Here is an 18,971-nt window from a genome sequence, read left to right as displayed (position 1 = left end):
ATTGGAAGAGGGGTGGGTGGAGGAGAGGGGGAAGTGGGACGGAGGGGAAGGAGGCCCGACATTTCCGGGAGAGGGTCTGGGAAGGATGGGGAGGAGTGGGGAATAGGGGAAAGATTTGGGGTGGAGTGTTGGCTGGGGGTTGGGGATAGTGGCCGGGAACGCCGTCTGGACGGACGGTGACGGCGGAGTCTTGGCTGTCCCCCTAAAATATGTCAAAGAAATTGCGGTTAGTTTATGGACAAATCCAGGGACCAAAACTAAAAAAAAAACACAACCCAAAAAATAAGCCAAATAGGAGTAGAATGAATAAATCAGAAATAGAGGGAAAACATGCACACGCAGATATGAGTACAAATAATAAATAGGACAGACAGGAAAACATGCACACGCAGATATGAGTACAAATAATAAATAGGACAGACAGGAAAACATGCACACGCAGATATGAGTACAAATAATAAATAGGACAGACAGGAAAACATGCACACGCAGTTTGCCCCACAAACACAAACATTAAAACCACAATACATAACACTTACTTTCCTCGATCTGCATGCGAAAGCATGCCAGCAAGCGGGGCGTTCGCCGTTGCAGGTCGGACCACCTGCGCTCCAGCTGCCCGATGTTGCGGCGTGAGCCGAAGGACCGCAGGCGGGACCGTGCCTCCGCATACGCGGAGCGCTTCTGCCGGTTGGTGATGGGTGGAGGCTGGCTGGTGATCCGGCGATCCATGACCTCCGTAAGCACCAGCAGCTCGCACCTGGTGAATGCGGAGGCTCTCATGATGGCAATGGTGTTTTTCTTAAAAATCATTTTTGATAAAGTGTGTAAAAATTTTCTGATTGGCTAATGTATTTTGGAAATTAACAGGAGCAATTTTATTGGTTAGTGTATGAGTCATGTGTTCGACATGGCCAGAAATCTCTGGAGAGTTATGATAGGCTTGATGCAGTGACATGCGTAAGCAAATTTAAATAAAGAAATGAACCCAGAGAAATATGCGGGGATCCACAGCAATAGAACAATTGTTTAATTGTGGTTCACATGTTTTTTGAACAATAAAAGCGAATGTTTCATCCGTACGTATTCTGCGGGTAAACACAAACACGGACAAGAGTAAAGTTTCTTGCATTGTGTTGAAAAAAAACAAACAATTAAGCTAATTGATACATTGATTGGCATGATACGATTGATGGAGGTAGGCAGAATAAAGGAGCAGGTAATCGACATCTGACAAGGCCACTTCCGGTTTATACTTGTGCGTGCGTTCCTTTCAAGCCATTTCGGGGATGTACGCTCGCTATTTCGTACGCTCGTTAGTTAGAGGAGGGGTCGTCAGAGTTTAGGGAGGAATTTTAGATGCGAACGAAAATACGAGCGAGCCATTGAATTTAAATATTTTTGTACGTACGCCTAACGTACGTGCGCCCGCTTGCGAGTGGGTCTGAATCAGGGCCTATGTTTTTGCAGGAATCATCCAAAAACCTCTGTGATATTGTTAATAAATAGGCCCCATAGCTACTGTTACAAAGCGCTGACATTGGGCGTCTCCAGTGAGTCCGTCAGTGTCATTGTTATATGGTCAATTGATTGTATCATTTATTATACCCTACTGATATTGGTCTCACAGCTACAACAGTATACAGTATATACAAGTTTTATTAATAAAACATTTTCTCGTCTTTGCCATAATCTTGTGTTTATTTTTATCTCCCGCACATTGTAGATATATATGATTATGAACATATAAATAGCTATCTTAACGTCTCTGTTCTGGACATGTATCAATATAGAAACATTATGGAGACACATAACTTAACTGTTGCTAAGCGATATGATGCCTGATACTATGACAGCCTATGGGTTGGCTGAAATGTATTAACAGCAAAATAGGGAAAGGTTCATTACAAAGTGTCTGAGTTATTATTAATACGCCTGTCATGAACTGGAACTACATGTAACAGGTTAGAGGGCAGCCGGGTTCCTCATATCAGATGTGTGGGACTGAGTAAACCTCACACAATGTAAGTGTTTATGGTTGCAGTCAGAGTTATTGCAGCATTTAAGTGAAGTGCCCTAAAACGCTGCAGCCGCCCTGATTTATGTGAGCACAGGAAGCAATATAGGTCTCTCCGCAGACTGTGCTGAATATAGAGAGCGCCAGGCAATACTGTATACAGAGACTGTCAGTCAGGCCGCTTCCCTTGTACGCAGCAGACATTTTATTATCTCAGCACAGGATTTTCATGTAGATTTCTCCTCGCTGACGTTGACTCGTATAAGTGAGCAGGAAAGTCCGTAAAATTGCCTTTGGCGAGCTGAAAAGACGCAACTCCTCACCAGGAACAGGGGGTGGGGGGAGGAGTTAGAACGGCTAGAAGAGGCAGCGGAGGGTGATCAGTGCCGGGACTCAGGGTCTGGGAAATGCAATATCCATAGAGATAAACCTGTATAATATTCTTTAATGAATTGTCAGTTTCCTGTAGGCTCATGTAAGTTCTATAACTTTACATTTAAGTCCAAATAAGTTTTAACTTGGAGGGTGTACACAGCTTTCTGTCTAATATTGTGCACTTCTCTTATCATGGGGCATATCTACAAATGTCCCGACAAATGCCCCAATAAGTACAATTACTTATCACCGCATATCGCAGCAGTAAGAAATGAATTATCAGAGCAATGTATCAATAATCCCCTGCAGGGACATGGGCTCTGATGGGAACCCATCAGCTTTCCGGAGGAACCCTCTCCCATTTATAGGCTGCTATGGGCTAATGCAGAGGTTCCCATACTTTGTCAAATCACAGCACCCTGGAGTATCAGCATTTATTCACGGCACCCCTAAACCAAAGGTTTCTTATTGAGAAATTCAGCAACAATTACATGAAATAAATTGTGCTTATATGTCACCCTTAGGGTCAGCTATGTGGTGGATGACAGGGCTGCGCTTCTTTTTGTCCACACATTTTTTGATTGCAGCCATTAACACTGATTTTGCCTATTACACTGACTAAATATAATTTTATTGGGTACTGGAGCACCAACCTGAGGCACCCCTGTGAGTGTCCTGAGGCACCCCTGTGAGTGTCCCGAGGCACCCCTGTGAGAGTCCCGAGGCACCCCTGTGAGTGTCCTGAGGCACCCCTGTGAGAGTCTCGAGGCACCCCTGTGAGAGTCCTGAGGCACCCCTGTGAGAGTTTCGAGGCACCCCTGTGAGAGTCCTGAGGCACCCCTGTGAGAGTCCTGAGGCACCCCTGTGAGAGTCTCGAGGCACCCCTGTGAGAGTCCTGAGGCACCCCTGTGAGAGTCTCGAGGCACCCCTGTGAGAGTCCTGAGGCACCCCTGTGAGAGTCCTGAGGCACCCCTGTGAGAGTCCTGAGGCACCCCTGTGAGAGTCTCGAGGCACCCCTGTGAGAGTCCTGAGGCACACCTGTGAGAGTCCAGAGGCACCCCTGTGAGAGTCCAGAGGCACCCCTGTGAGAGTCCTGGGGCACCCCTGTGAGAGTCTCGAGGCACCCCTGTGAGAGTCCTGAGGCACCCCTGTGAAAGTCCTGAGGCACCCCTGTGAGTGTCCTGAGGCACCCCTGTGAGAGTCCTGAGGCACCCCTGTGAGTGTCCTGAGGCACCCCTGTGAGAGTCCTGAGGCACCCCTGTGAAAGTCCTGAGGCACCCCTGTGAAAGTCCTGAGGCACCCCTGTGAGAGTCCTGAGGCACCCCTGTGAGAGTCCTGAGGCACTCCTGTGAGGGTCCTGAGGCACCCCTGGGAGGGTCCTGAGGCACCCCTGTGAGAGTCCTGAGACACCCCTGTGAGAGTCCTGAGGCACCCCTGTGAGGGTCCTGAGGCACCCCTGTGAGAGTCCTGAGGCACCCCTTTGAGAGTCCTGAGGCACCCCTGTGAGTGTCCTGAGGCACCCCTGTGAGAGTCCTGAGGCACCCCTTTGAGAGTCCTGAGGCACCCCTGTGAGTGTCCTGAGGCACCCCTGTGAGAGTCCTGAGACACCCCTGTGAGAGTCCAGAGGCACCCCTTTGAGAGTCCTGAGGCACCCCTGTGAGTGTCCTGAGGCACCCCTGTGAGAGTCCTGAGGCACCCCTTTGAGAGTCCTGAGGCACCCCTGTGAGAGTCCTGAGGCACCCCTTTGAGAGTGCCGAGGCACACCTGTGAGAGTCTTGAGGCACCCCTGTGAGAGTCCAGAGGCACCCCTGTGAGAGTCCTGGGGCACCCCTGTGAGAGTCTCGAGGCACCCCTGTGAGAGTCCTGAGGCACCCCTGTGAAAGTCCTGAGGCACCCCTGTGAGTGTCCTGAGGCACCCCTGTGAGAGTCCTGAGGCACCCCTGTGAGTGTCCTGAGGCACCCCTGTGAGAGTCCTGAGGCACCCCTGTGAAAGTCCTGAGGCACCACTGTGAGTGTCCTGAGGCACCCCTGTGAGAGTCCTGAGGCACCCCTGTGAGAGTCCTGAGGCACTCCTGTGAGGGTCCTGAGGCACCCCTGGGAGGGTCCTGAGGCACCCCTGTGAGAGTCCTGAGACACCCCTGTGAGAGTCCTGAGGCACCCCTGTGAGGGTCCTGAGGCACCCCTGTGAGAGTCCTGAGGCACCCCTTTGAGAGTCCTGAGGCACCCCTGTGAGTGTCCTGAGGCACCCCTGTGAGAGTCCTGAGGCACCCCTTTGAGAGTCCTGAGGCACCCCTGTGAGTGTCCTGAGGCACCCCTGTGAGAGTCCTGAGACACCCCTGTGAGAGTCCAGAGGCACCCCTTTGAGAGTCCTGAGGCACCCCTGTGAGTGTCCTGAGGCACCCCTTTGAGAGTCCTGAGGCACCCCTTTGAGAGTCCTGAGGCACCCCTGTGAGAGTCCTGAGGCACCCCTTTGAGAGTGCCGAGGCACCCCTGTGAGAGTCCCGAGGCACCCCTGTGAGAATCCCGAGGCACCCCTGTGAGTGTCCTGAGGCACCCCTGTGAGAGTCCCGAGGCACCCCTGTGAGAGTCCCGAGGCACCCCATACGCTCACTGAGGCCCCTCCCCCATATTGTAAAGCACTGTATAATTTTGCTGCATTTGGCTCAGATCTGTGCAGCTCAAAAACTTAGTTTTACACCAGCGAACCCACCGGTACCAGCTCCAGGGGGGTCTCTCTGATGCAAGGTCATGGACAAACGTCCGGCGGGTTAATACTTATCTTTTTAATTGGAATACTATTTTTTCCTTGTCATGGTCAAGGTGTAACTTTTTATTTCACAGCAAGACCTTCATCACCTGACTCATTGGGCAAATTAAAAGACATACATAAAAAAAATCAAAATGTAACCCATTGCTTTGCCCATCTGTGCGCATAGGTACCAGCGCAGAGGGGACAATAATTCAGAGATGTACGTTAATTTGATGTTAAAGCGCATGCCTGATGCTTTAAGATTTTGCACATGCGTTGGAGCCGCGCTGCACGTCTGGGTTTGTGTTGCTTGCAGTGCCCCTAAAGCCGCAGCATGACTGACATGCTGCTGGCGTTTGGGGGTGGTGAGAGGGGGGGTCATTGCAGATAACGGGGGCGTGTGGTGGCTGCAGCTTCACTGGCTCCCGCAGCTTAATTTCACCGGACATCCTGAATATCCAGAGCATTTCTCAGACGTCCGATGGTGACGCATTTGATACCGTGGCTGCGTCTTCAGACACGGCAGTGGATCGCAAAAGCCGACAGTGGACGACTTTTTACATAAGACGCTCCCTGCGACTTTTTCATAATTCCACACAGCCGCTGAGCACAGTACAAAGACGCAGTGCTTCTGGGTACCAGGTAACATACTAAGGGCGAAATGCGGTTAAACCCCAAAAATGTGGGATTGATCGTATTTCTCATATGCACCAATGCTCAGAATGCGATGCTCTCCGGGGTTTGGTTTCGGCGACTAACGCCATTTTTAAGATGGTGTTACCCTATAGAAGCCTATGGAGAGTGCTGTGAGATACCTCCCAGCACTCCCTGTGGCGCATGCACAGACGGACGCCATAGACCCGGAAGTCCCTCATTGGCAAAGGACCAGTGGCGGGCTGGGCCGGGGGGCAGGGTGCCATGTGCCCCCCGGGCCGCAGCGTCATACGGGCCGCGGGCCACGGGCAGTCTGTGTCACTGCGACACAGACTGCACCGCGTGTGTAGCGCTGACCGGACGGAGTTCGGTCAGCACTACACAGCACAAACACACAGCCGCTGGAGCCGGCAGCTGTGTGTTTGCTGTAATCAGCAGCCGCTGAGAGTCTGTCAGACTCTCATTGGCTGCTGCTGCTCCCACTGCGGGAGAGAGCCATCTTCCGGCTCCCGCAGTGGGTAATGGGAGAGACGTCATGAGTAATGACGTCTCTCCCATGCAAAGCGGCCGGAGGAGCTGTTAGCGGCGGGACCAGGAGCGGGAGTTTCAGGTAAGTGTTTTATTTTTTATTTTTTATTAAGTCTCTCTCTACTGGGGGCACTACCAGGGGGGGATTACTACTGGGGGCACTACCAGGGGGGTGGATTACTACTGGGGGCACTTCAAGGGGGGGGACTACTACTAATGGGGGCACTAGCACTACAAGGGGGGGACTACTACTACTGGGGGAACTACAAGGGGGGACTATTACTACTGGGGGCACTACAAGGGGGGGCTACTACAGGGGGCACTACAAATGGGGGGACTACTACTACTGGGGGCACTACAAAGGGGGGACTACTACTACTGGGGGCACTACAAATGGGGGGACTACTACTACTGGGGGCACTACAAGGGGGGACTACTACTACTGGGGGCACTACAAGGGGGGGACTACTACTACTGGGGGCACTACAAGGGGGGGACTGTTACTACTGGGGGCACTACAACCGGGGGCTACTACTGGGGGCACTACAAGGGGGTACTACTACTACTGGGGGCACTACAAGGGGGGGACTACTACTAGGGGCACTACAAGGGGAGGGGTCTACTACTAGGTGCACTGCATAGGGGGGAGGGGACTACTACTAGGAGCACTACATAGGGGGAGGGGACTACCACTGGGGGCACTGCATCGAGGGACCACTGCTGGGGGCTCTATATAAAGGGCAATACTGGGGGTACTGCATGGGGGGAGACTACAACTGGGGCCACTATTTAAGGGGCATTGCATAAGGGTTACCACTATTGGGGGCACTGCATGGGGGGTGGACTGCTACTGGGGGCACTATATAAGGGGCACTGCATAGGGGGTACCACTATTGGGGGCACTATATAAGGGGCTTACTACTGGGGGCACAAGGGGCACTGCACAGGGGGGGATCACTACTGGGGGCACTACTGGAGGTCTGCATAAGGGTGTTCTCTCCTGTGGCACATGGGGGCACTACATATGGGCACTACGACAGGGGGCTGCCCCATATCTTTATTTTTACCTTACATTAATCCCATATGGACCCGCCTCCTCCCTGAAACATTTGAGGGGGGGCGCCGTAGCACGCACGTTCTTCGTGCACCCTGGCTACACGCTACTCCTCTGCCAGGGCCGCTTGCATGCATTTGCCCCCCAGGCTAAAAGTTGCCAGCCAGCCCCTGCAAAGAACTGCTCTTACCGAGAGAGAGGTCCTTTGCAGTGTTCTTCATGCATACTGGCGTTACTAATGCCGGCATGCATGCGAAGGGTGACGGGATGCATCGGGAGCGAGATGTACTATGGACAAAAATGCATTTCTCATATGTACCAATCTCCGGAACGCAATACATTTCGGAACTTGGACCCTGTGGGTAACGCCATCTTTTGGCATTACCCGATTTAATCCTATGGGCTTCTTTCCACAGTCCTAACTGAGAGGGATTTAATCGGATCCCTCCCAGCACCCCTGGCAGCGCACGCGTCATTGCGCCTGCTAGGTCGCGAGAGGGACTTCTGAGTCATAGACCCGGGAGTCTCTCTATCACAAAGGACAGCTCTTATCAAGGGAGCTTTCATTTGTGACCAGAATCACAAATCTAGATACATAGCGGCGTAATTAACATCGGTATGTACCTGATAAGTAGCGGAATGTATGGTATCGTAGATGCGATGCTTAGTACATCCCACCCTGTATCAGGGACAGACCAGCGGAGATGTTCTATAGCCCATCTGTAATTTATGTGTGTAAGTAAATCTATTTATGTCAGCATGGACAGAATGAACTAGGCAAGCGTCATATGTGTGTGGTTATTCATTCATAGGTGTACTGTATACTCTAACTTCCATCCATCCTTTATTTTAGACAGATCTCTCACGCCCGGCGTCTCTGTGAGCGTTTGTTCTGCAGTCATAGAAAGTACAATAACTCTGCATACTGTATACACTGAGCTGTAGGTCACCAGGAAGAAATAAATGTATTTTACTATCTACCAGTTACAGAGGTAAAACAAATGACTTACTACAGAAGTTGCCATATACAGATCAAGTCACAGCATGATCCAACAATCAGTGATTGCAACAGTGTACATAAAAACACAGATATCAGTGGTAAAGTTATTTCTCTCTCTCTCTCTCTCTCTCTCTCTCTCTCTCTCTATATATACACAGTAACTTTCCCTCCCATGGTGACACCTGTTGCTGCAAAAAGGGGGCGTGGCCTTGCTGGTTGGGGTGTGGGCTACTACCCAAACCCCCATTTTAGTCACTCCGGGGGTCCTGGAGATGATCGCACTCACCCCCCTTGGATTTGCCCCTGGCCGAGGGGCTCACAGTGCCCCCTGTTCAGATAGCAGCAAATAATTTGTTTTTCTAAGGGAGGCATGGCCACGCCTCCCATGGTTAGGCCACACCCCCTCTGAAAAGTACCAGGACTGGACCAGCTCTCTACGGACCTGCAGCCCATGGCAAAATTTCCTCTGAACCACAATCCCCATTTCTTACACAACGTTGTTTTCCTGAGGTTCCACCACTAATAAATCCCTAATTGCCGATTCATGGCGTTGTGATTCATGCATAACCCTCTGTAGCCTCATTTACTTACTTCATTCAAGAAAAACCTATGAAAATTTTAGAACAAATTGAAAGACTAAAAGACCTTTTTAAGGATATTAACAAATATGATTTAAGGTTTAGGGGCCCTGTAGCTGCTGTTGAACTACACATCACAGTACGCCCTGTCAATTTTGCTATTAGGGCATGCTAAAACTGTGGCAAGACATGCTGGGATTTATAGTTCCACAGCAGCTGGAGTGCCGCATGTTGAATTCCTCTGTGTAATCTACCATATAACTGTACAGCAAACCACGAGGCCTTTTGTCAGTTTTATCATGTCAAAATCTCTGCGTCCTCTCATCTGTGTTACAGCGACTCAATGCCACAGAAAATTTGTATGAGACATGGTCAGACATTGGTTAGTCCCCTGTGTAGTGTAGGCTGGAGCCCCGTCACACAGCTCACTTCTCCCTGGGAGTGGCAGTTGGTTAATCATGCATTGTCATCTGGGGACTGTAATCGGCAGGGAGCGGAGAGCTCTCTCCAGGGCTCCCCCGCGGCACGCTGTGCGTGGAAGTCTGTGTTTGTCATTTGTACAAGATGGCAGATGACAAAGGAAATTAAGCAACATATTTACTGTTAAAGGCAAAATGGGATCAGATACTGGAACTATAACCATTTCCTCACTGTACAGAACTTTAGGAAATAGAGAAGCTAATAGAAGATCTAGACCAGGGGGTATATTTACCATTGGTTGGTTTATACTGATGTGTCCATATACACTGTGGCTTCAGCGAGGCTGTAGCTAGGGTAGTGCGGCTGGTGCCTTGGCACAGGGCACCACAGGTCAGGGGGCGCTGTTTGGGCCTGTCAAATTTCTGTTTATTATCATTCTCACTTGTAGCTTCCTCTTATTTCATCCCCAGCATCTCCTGGCCTCCCCTATCTCTTCCCTGGTACTTCCCTATGAGTCCATTCCCCTTTTTTGGGTGCATTATGTCCCTTTGAAAAATGAGGGGGGCGCTAATGCTCTTTCTGGCACAAGGCACCAAAAAGTCTAGTTACGGCTCTGGGCTTCAGTCGTGCCAAACAGCCCTTCTCCAAGCGTCAGGTCCCAGGCAACTCGGCCAAGTGTCTACGTTGCTCAAAATATCTGTTATATTCACACAAATAAAACAACTGGAAGCGACAAAACTACTTTCCTAGATCGCGCTGATCATTTTGGTATGCGACATTTGTATTAAACGCCCTATCGGCAGATGAGATAGGATGATAATGAGAGGAGATAATGCAGTGACAATGTGATACCAAACTTAAATACTATAAACTTATCTAAAATATCCACACAAACAACTATGTGGCGACAAGTATATGTCAGACTCTGTATTTAAAAATCATAAAAAATGAAAACGTATAGTGGTAGAAACAAGGAGTGGCCAAGTGCTTTGTGACATCACATCTTACGCTACCAGGTGTTATAATAGACTTGCGGGGTCAATTGTCCTTCTCCAGGGCAGGTAGAAGGCTCCAACTCCGTCACCAATACACCAAACTAGCCCGGACCACCAGCCAGTGCTGCTGACCCCAGTAGGGTAATATCATTAGTGATACCACCAGGGCTGCCATCAAGGGGGGTCTGCCAGGACTGGAGGGATGTTGGCTGGCAGCCAGTGAGAAACAGCGCTGGTGGCATTTCAAATATGGTGCTGGCGCTGTGTCTCCATGCCTGGCTGTAGGGGTTTATCTATAATTGGTGCAGGGTGTGCTGTGCACATGGGCCCCCAGATCCAGGGGGGCCAGCACCGCACAGCCTGCACCCATACTTTGTATGATATACCTCTCTGAAGTCCCATGTCGGGTCTCCCAGCGCTGTTCAAATGCCGAAAAAATGGCCACCGCGGCAATTTTTCCAGTGTTTTTCGCATGCACTGTGAGGAGGTCACCAGGAAAATGGCAGCCGCACCATTTCCTTGGCGATCTGCACATGAGCAAAAGACCCTGGGCATACTCTTGTGCCCAGAGTCTATTGATTCAGTGGTGGCCAGCCAGCAGCATCAGTCAGCTGCCAGCCACCGGAGTGAGAGGAGGGGGCCTGTGTCAGGGGATGCACATGGGCCCCCTCATCTCTAAAGACGCCCCTGCCTGGCTGGCTGCCAGATGAAGAAACCAGGTACATAGAGTCCTGCGCTGTGGTGCCCCCCCAAGCCAGCCAACTTTCCCTGCCCTAACCCCCCCAGTCCAGCCAGCTTTAACTTTCCTGTACCCCCACCTTAGTCCAGCCAGCCCCCCTCCCAATCCAGCCAGCCTTCCCTGTGCCCCCTCCCCACAGTGTCTAGCCCTCCCTGACCTGCACTTGCCCTTCCTTATGGCTTTTTACCTGGATCTGGCTATTTCAATATATTTTATGTGGATTGGGCTATAAACCAGCTGGGATACCCGGGGTTGAAGACTGTACCCTGAAGTACACCTGCAGCCTTTATTTTGATACATTGTCCTCACCTATAACCTGGATAACTATGCACATTAGGAGTAAGTGTCAGTGCAGGCAGCATAATCTCATACCATTTGGAATGGGGTATATCAGGAGCAGACTGACTTAACAGAACATATATATGTATATATATATATATATATATATATATATATATATACGTATGCGCGTCCCGCCTTGGCTTTGCACAGGAGCGATTTAGAATTACCGGCGATAGTCTTTTTTAACCGAGGTCCTATAAGATTGCCTTGTAGACAACATTAGTCATTTATCCTCCTGATGACAACACAAAAGGATTTAGTTTGGACGTGACACGCAAAAGGGCCACGTAAAGTTGTCCACAAGGAAAACGATAGGACTCTTGAATTTACAGAATCGTTTTTCACATAAATGAAATAGGGACGGTAATAAAATGGGAAAACTGAAATCTTGTATCAGTAATCAGGGCTCACATCAATTTTTCTGGAGAAACTGAATAATACGTATCAATCTGTAAATGGCATAACATAAAGTCCATCACTGTGATAGATCTATAATGGTTTAGGCAGCATAAGCCAAGAAAGGGACGAGGAGGAAAGCATCTGGCACTGTATGGGTTGAAGGAAAGCAGCCCACCCCCCAATAACATCCCCTGACTGCGTAATACTGTTGCAGTGCCGCACAGGATCTTGCAGGACATCTTTTGGCCACTGTATAGCAGGGAGGGAGGGAGAGAGAGAGGAGACTGTTTCTGCACAGCAGACCTTCCGCAGCCAAGCACGCGGCAGCCGCTGAGCAGTATCCTGTCTCTCCCTCCCTTCTATACAGCGCCCATTGGACAAAAGTGAGAAACCTCCCCCCTCCCCACCAGATCTGACAACGGACGATGGGTGCCCAAAGCAGCAGCAGACGGCCTGGTGCATGCGCATTGGAGATCAACCTGGAACTTCAATAGGAAAAGCCGTTACAACAAGGTCTGTCCCAGCATCTACTTTATAATGAAATAGGGTGAAAATAGTGTTGAAATTTGAAAACAAGTTGTGGACTAGATGTAGTGCAGGAATGTGAGACCCCATCCCCACATAACATAATAATATACTCTAGACCCCATTCCCACATAACATAATAATATACTCTAGACACCATTCCCACATAACATAATAATATTATAATAATATGCTCTAGACCCCATCCCCACATGACATAATAATATAATAATAAGCTCCAGAAACCATCCACACATGACATAATAATATAATAATATACTCTAGACTGCAATTCCCACATGACATAATAATATAATAATATGTTCCAGACCCCATTGCCACATGACATAATAATATAATAATAAGCTCCACAACCCATCCACACATGACATAATAATATAATAATATACTCTAGACTGCAATTCCCACATGACATAATAATATAATAATATGTTCCAGACCCCTTGCCCACAAGACATAATAATATAATAATATGTTCCAGACACCATCCCCACATGACATAATAATATTATAATAATATGCTCTAGACTCCATCCCCACATGACATAATATAATAATATGCTCCAGACCCCATCCCCACATGACATAATAATATAATAATAAGCTCCAGAACCCATCCACACATGACATAATAATATAATAATATACTCTAGACTGCAATTCCCACATGACATAATAATATAATAATATGTTCCAGACCCCATTGCCACATGACATAATAATATAATAATAAGCTCCACAACCCATCCACACATGACATAATAATATAATAATATACTCTAGACTGCAATTCCCACATGACATAATAATATAATAATATGTTCCAGACCCCATTGCCACATGACATAATAATATAATAATAAGCTCCACAACCCATCCAGACATGACATAATAATATAATAATATACTCTAGACTGCAATTCCCACATGACATAATAATATAATAATATGTTCCAGACCCCTTGCCCACAAGACATAATAATATAATAATATGTTCCAGACACCATCCCCACATGACATAATAATATTATAATAATATGCTCTAGACTCCATCCCCACATGACATAATATAATAATATGCTCCAGACCCCATCCCCACATGACATAATAATATAATAATAAGCTCCAGAACCTATCCACACATGACATAATAATATAATAATATACTCTAGACTGCAATTCCCACATGACATAATAATATAATATGTTCCAGACCCCATTGCCACATGACAAAATAATATAATAATATGCTCCAGACTCCATCCCCACATGACATAATAATATAATAATATGCTCTAGACCCCATTCCCACATGACATACTGTAATAATATTATAATATGCTCTAGACCCCATTCCCACATGACATAATAATATAATAATATACTCTAGACCCCATTCCCACATGACATAATAATATGCTCCAGAGCCCATCCCCACATGACATAATAATATAATAATATGCTCCAGACCCCATCCCCACATGACAAAATAATATAATATACTCTAGACCTCATTCCCACATGACATAATAATATTATAATAATATGCTCTAGACCCCATCCCTGCATGACATAATAATATTATAAAAATATGCTCTAGACTCCATCCCCACATGACATAATAATATAATAATATGCTCCAGACCCCTTCCAAACATGACATAATATAATAATATGCTCCAGACCCCATCCCCACATGACATAATAATATAATAATATGCTTCAGACTCCATCCCCACACGCTACACGCAAAGAGCGAACGCTTCATTTGAATAGCCACCCCCTTTTCCTGAACGACCGTCCGCAAATAGCGTCCGGCTCTGAATCAGGCCCTTATTCAGGAAGAAGACGACATATATTTAACGAAACTATTTATTAACATAAAACATGAAAACTAATAATAACTAAATAGTTCCTGCAGGAGCTGAATATTCCAAACTACAGACACATAAGATATATCTGGGCAGGTGTGAGTCGGGGATGCAACTGAGGGGCACAAGAGACGCACGGTTTAAGAAATGTGTTAAAAAATGTATTGGGTGTTCCAGGATGGTGACAGGGAGGTGACGGTTATTGACCATCTTATGGGAGTATTATGGGAGCACTCAGTGGGTTGAATACTTTTGCAAGACACTGTATCTGGGAAAGGGTAAAGCCCCATTGGAAAGGTATCTGCAAAGCAGGAAACATGCACCCTGGGCACCAATTTGGCCCTTTGAGAAATTCATACCCCACAAAAATTATGTCTCATTTTAGGGAGTTGGAGCAGAGGTAGGTTCGCACAAGCACCTACTGTATCATTCACTCCACATGAAATGGCTCAGATCCGCTTATTGGATATTACAATGCTGGAAAGCCTGGCTGGAAGTGCCCTATATCATAAGTGCCATAATCAAAAGTGCACTTACATTTTAATATTAATACTGGCGTTATACCGGAATTATAAATTATATCTAAAGCTGCTTTTGCTCATGAATTGACGCATCTTTACCCTTCTGTCATCTGCAGGTAACGAACTACAAGTCTCAGCATTTTGCTGCACTGAATTTATATTGGCCAGCTTGATAACTTTAGGTAACGAACTACAAGTCTCAGCATTTTGCTGCACTGAATTTATATTGGCCAGCTTGATAACTTTAGGTAACGAACTACAAGTCTCAACATTTTGCTGCACTGAATTTATATTGGCCAGCTTGACAACTTTAGGTAACGAACTACAAGTCTCAGCATTTTGCTGCACTGAATTTATATTGGCCAGCTTGATAACTTTAGATAACAAACTACACAAGTCTCAGCATTTTGCTGATAAGCAATGTTAAATAGCATATCACTGAATTGTACTATATACTAGTTTGATGGGGGGGTTGTATCTTTGTTAGTTAGCTCATAGAGCATGATATTAGCCTAGTGGTATGAGCTGTTTGTTTGTTTTACTCAATTTATTACTAGCCATATTAGTGGGAGGGTGCTGGGCTTGTTAGCAATCAGTACTTTGCCAGGTCTCCTATGGATGGGTCATTATTAGGCTGGAAAGCCAGTCTGGATGTGCCCTATATCATAAGTGCACTTACATTTTAATATTAATACTGGCGTTATACCGGCGTTAGCCAAAGTGAAATGGAAAGGAAACGACCTTTCAACATTTTCAACAACCTAATCTAGATTTGGACTAAATAACATCAATAAAGGAGATTCCGCATTCTCACTGCTACAAGATCTTGCTGACAGCATAATCAGGACTTTCATCACTGGACTCTGGTTGCCACAAAAACTTTTTGCATCACTTGTTACTATTTGTATTGCCTCTGTGCTTAACAGATAATGTTAATGAACACTGTAATACCACTTTTACACCTAAATTCCGGGTCTGACCCAGAGTCGGCACCGTTCACACCGGAGCCGGGTCTGCATAGACCCGGTTTTTGCGGCGTTGAAGTGGATGCTTTGAGATTACATCATCACCAAGTGCCACTGAAGCCGGATCAATCACCGGCATGCGGCACGCTCCAGGTCATCCATGACCCAGAGCATGCCGGTCACACTGCAGGGTTTCACGGGTTACTCCCATGTTAAACCCTGCTAGTTACCTGGGTTGGATTACCGGGTCACTCAACCCGGCGATCCAACCCTCTCCCCTTTTACACCAAGGAGCTACCCAGGTTAACCCTGCAAAAACGCGGGTTTTAGCTATGGTGTAAAAGGGGTATTAGGGGTCTATTTACTAAGCAGTGCTAGGAGCCAGAGTGAAAAGAGATAAGGTGCCAGCCATTCAGCTCCTAACTGTCATCTCACAGACTGTGTTTGAAAAATGACAGTTTGGATCTGATTGGCTGGCACCTTATCACTTTTCACTCTGTCTCCTAACACTGCTTAGTAAATAGACCCCTTAATGTCAGTTCACCTCTCTAATAATGTACAGTATTTTTACCTTAGCTTTTGCCTAGTCTTACTTCATCTAGCTACTACCACTGTCTACTCTAATATTCCATTTCTGCTCCCATCTATTTTCCACTTTTACTATACTCAATAATATATTTTTGTTGTGCTGACACTTTTTTTGTAACATTCCTGGAAATCTGCACATTCTCTTACATTCATATTTTCAAAGTTTCCTTCCCCTATTTGTTTAGGGCCTGATTCACAGCCGCACGCTCTGACCAGAGTGCTTGCTCTTAATCAGGGCCCTCCTCCACGAAAATGGAGCGTCCTCCTGGACGCTCGCATAGCTGTGCGTGACCACCCACAGCTTATGCGAGCGTCCATGATGATGGCCGCGATGGTCAAGACCATCGCGACCATCGGGCTTGCGACAGAGACCCTGCGGTAGGGTCTCGCTGCCGCAAGCCCTGGAGTGATTTTGGCTCTATCAGAACCAAAATCACTCCCACTGACATCACTAGTGATGTCAGTGGGCCGGCTTCAGATGGTAGGCGTTGCTGTGGGACACCTCCATATGGCAACCACGCCCCCGGCATGCCCACCAAAGGGGGCCTGCTGTCAATCAACATCGACAGCACGCCCCCTTTGGTGCGAGACCCGGAGAGACAGAGAGCCCGTCGCTATCCGGGTCTCGCGCATGCGCACAACGGAGCTCCCTCCATTGTGCGCATGCGCAGTGGGGCAACATCGACCCGCTTGCAAGCGACCTGCGCTCGCGAGCGGGTCTGAACGACCCCCTTAATCCTTACCATGACCATGTTGTCTTCAACTGCTCCCTTCACTCAGTTTCTACCTAATCTTTTGTTCTGCCCCCTGATTCCACCTCTATCCTATTCCCCTGGTCTCCTCCACCTCCTCCTATCTCCCCTTCTCTCTCTCTACCTTCCTCCCCCTCTTCTCCCATTACTCCTTTTTCTTCCTCTTATACCCCCAGGATCCTACTACCCCACTGCTAATCTCTCCTCCCTCACTTCTCTCCCTATAACTTCACCCCACCTCCATCCACGTCTTCTTAATTTCCCTCCCTGCTTACCTCCTACAGGTTCCCCTCCTAGCACAGGAGCAGGCAAGATCTCTACACTCTACTCACCTCGGTCTCCCAAAGTAATCTCATCTCCATGCTATAGCAACCCTGATAATCTCATTCAAATTTCTCCTATCAACTCTGTCCCTCTATCCTGTGCCCTCTGGAATGCCAGATCAGTCTGTAACAAACTGGTCTCCACCCATGACCTTTTCATCTCCAACTCCCTGAATCTCCTTGCCATTAGTGAAACCTGGATTTTACCCTCTGACACCAATTCTCCTGCAGCTCTCTCCTATGGAGGCCTCACATTCTCCCACACAACCCGGCCTGGAGGTTGCCATTGGAGTGGTGTTGGGGTCCTTCTATTCCCTGGTTACTCATACCAACTCATACCCTCAGAACCATCCCTTACATTCTCTACATTTGAAGTTCATGCTATACGCCTCTTCCAACCAGTACACCTCCGAGTAGTTGTCATTTACTGTCCCCCTGGCCATCCCTCCAAGTTTCTTGACCACTTTGCTTCCTGACTAACTCACTTTCTCTCCTCTGACCTTTCCTCTATTATCCTCGGTGACTTCAATATTCCAATTGATATCCCCACAGAATCCTCTGCATCCAAACTCCTCACCCTCACTTCCTCATTTGGCCTCTCCCAATGGACCTTCTCACACTCCCATGCGAGTGGGCATTTGCTGGATCTGGAATTCACTCACCGTTGTGATATTTCTACCTACTCCAATTCCCCATTCCCTCTCTCCGACCATCACTTCTCTCTTTTAAACTATCCCCCTCTCTTTCCCCTCCTCTACCTCCGAAAGCCACCTTCACTATGCATAACATTGACGCTATCGACACTGCTTTCTTTTCTTCCATACTTTACTCACTTCTCTCCCCTATCCTTTGTTTCTCCTGCCCTGAACAATCTACTTCCCTTTACAATGCCTCCCTTACTCTTGTTCTGGACTCTGTTTGTCCGGTGATCACTACTCACCCTCGCATATCTACACCTCAACCCTGGCATTCCAATTACACCAGATACCTGCAAAAATGTTCACGAACCGCCGAGCGACAGTGGAGAAGATCATGCTCTCAGGCAGACTTTCTCCATTTCAAATTCCTGCTGTCATCCTACAGTGCTGCTCTCTCCCTCTCTAAACAGTCATATTACAAGAATCTCATCTCCTCCCAGTCCTCAAATCCCCAGCATCTCATTTCCACCTTCAACTCCCTCCTCTGTCACTACATCATATCCAACCAGTCCCCCAGCTCTCCACCTCCACCTTTCCCGAATAACCCCTCCCCATCCATTTTACCGACTCTGACATCCTTCTCCCCTGTATCTGGAGAGGAAGTAAAGGCCCTCATCCAGTCCTTCCACCTCTCCCCTCAACCCTATCCCCTCCCGCCTCCTCCACTACCTCTCTCCTTCTGCCTGCTCCCATCTTGCCCACCTCCTTAACCTCTCCCTTTCTTCCGGCACTGTCCCTTCTGCATTCAAGCATGCCCTTGTCTCCCCCATTCTTAAAAATCCTACCCTTGATCCAAACATTCTCTCTAACTACCGACCCATCTCTCTCCTCCCCTTTGCCTCCAAACTCCTTGAGCG

Source organism: Taudactylus pleione, unplaced genomic scaffold (genome assembly GCF_031769625.1).
Source record: "Taudactylus pleione unplaced genomic scaffold, aTauple2 ptg000383l, whole genome shotgun sequence".
NCBI classification, from domain to species: Eukaryota; Metazoa; Chordata; class Amphibia; order Anura; family Myobatrachidae; genus Taudactylus; species Taudactylus pleione.
The sequence above is the reverse complement of the archived record's forward strand: the minus strand, read 5'-3'. Positions refer to the sequence as shown.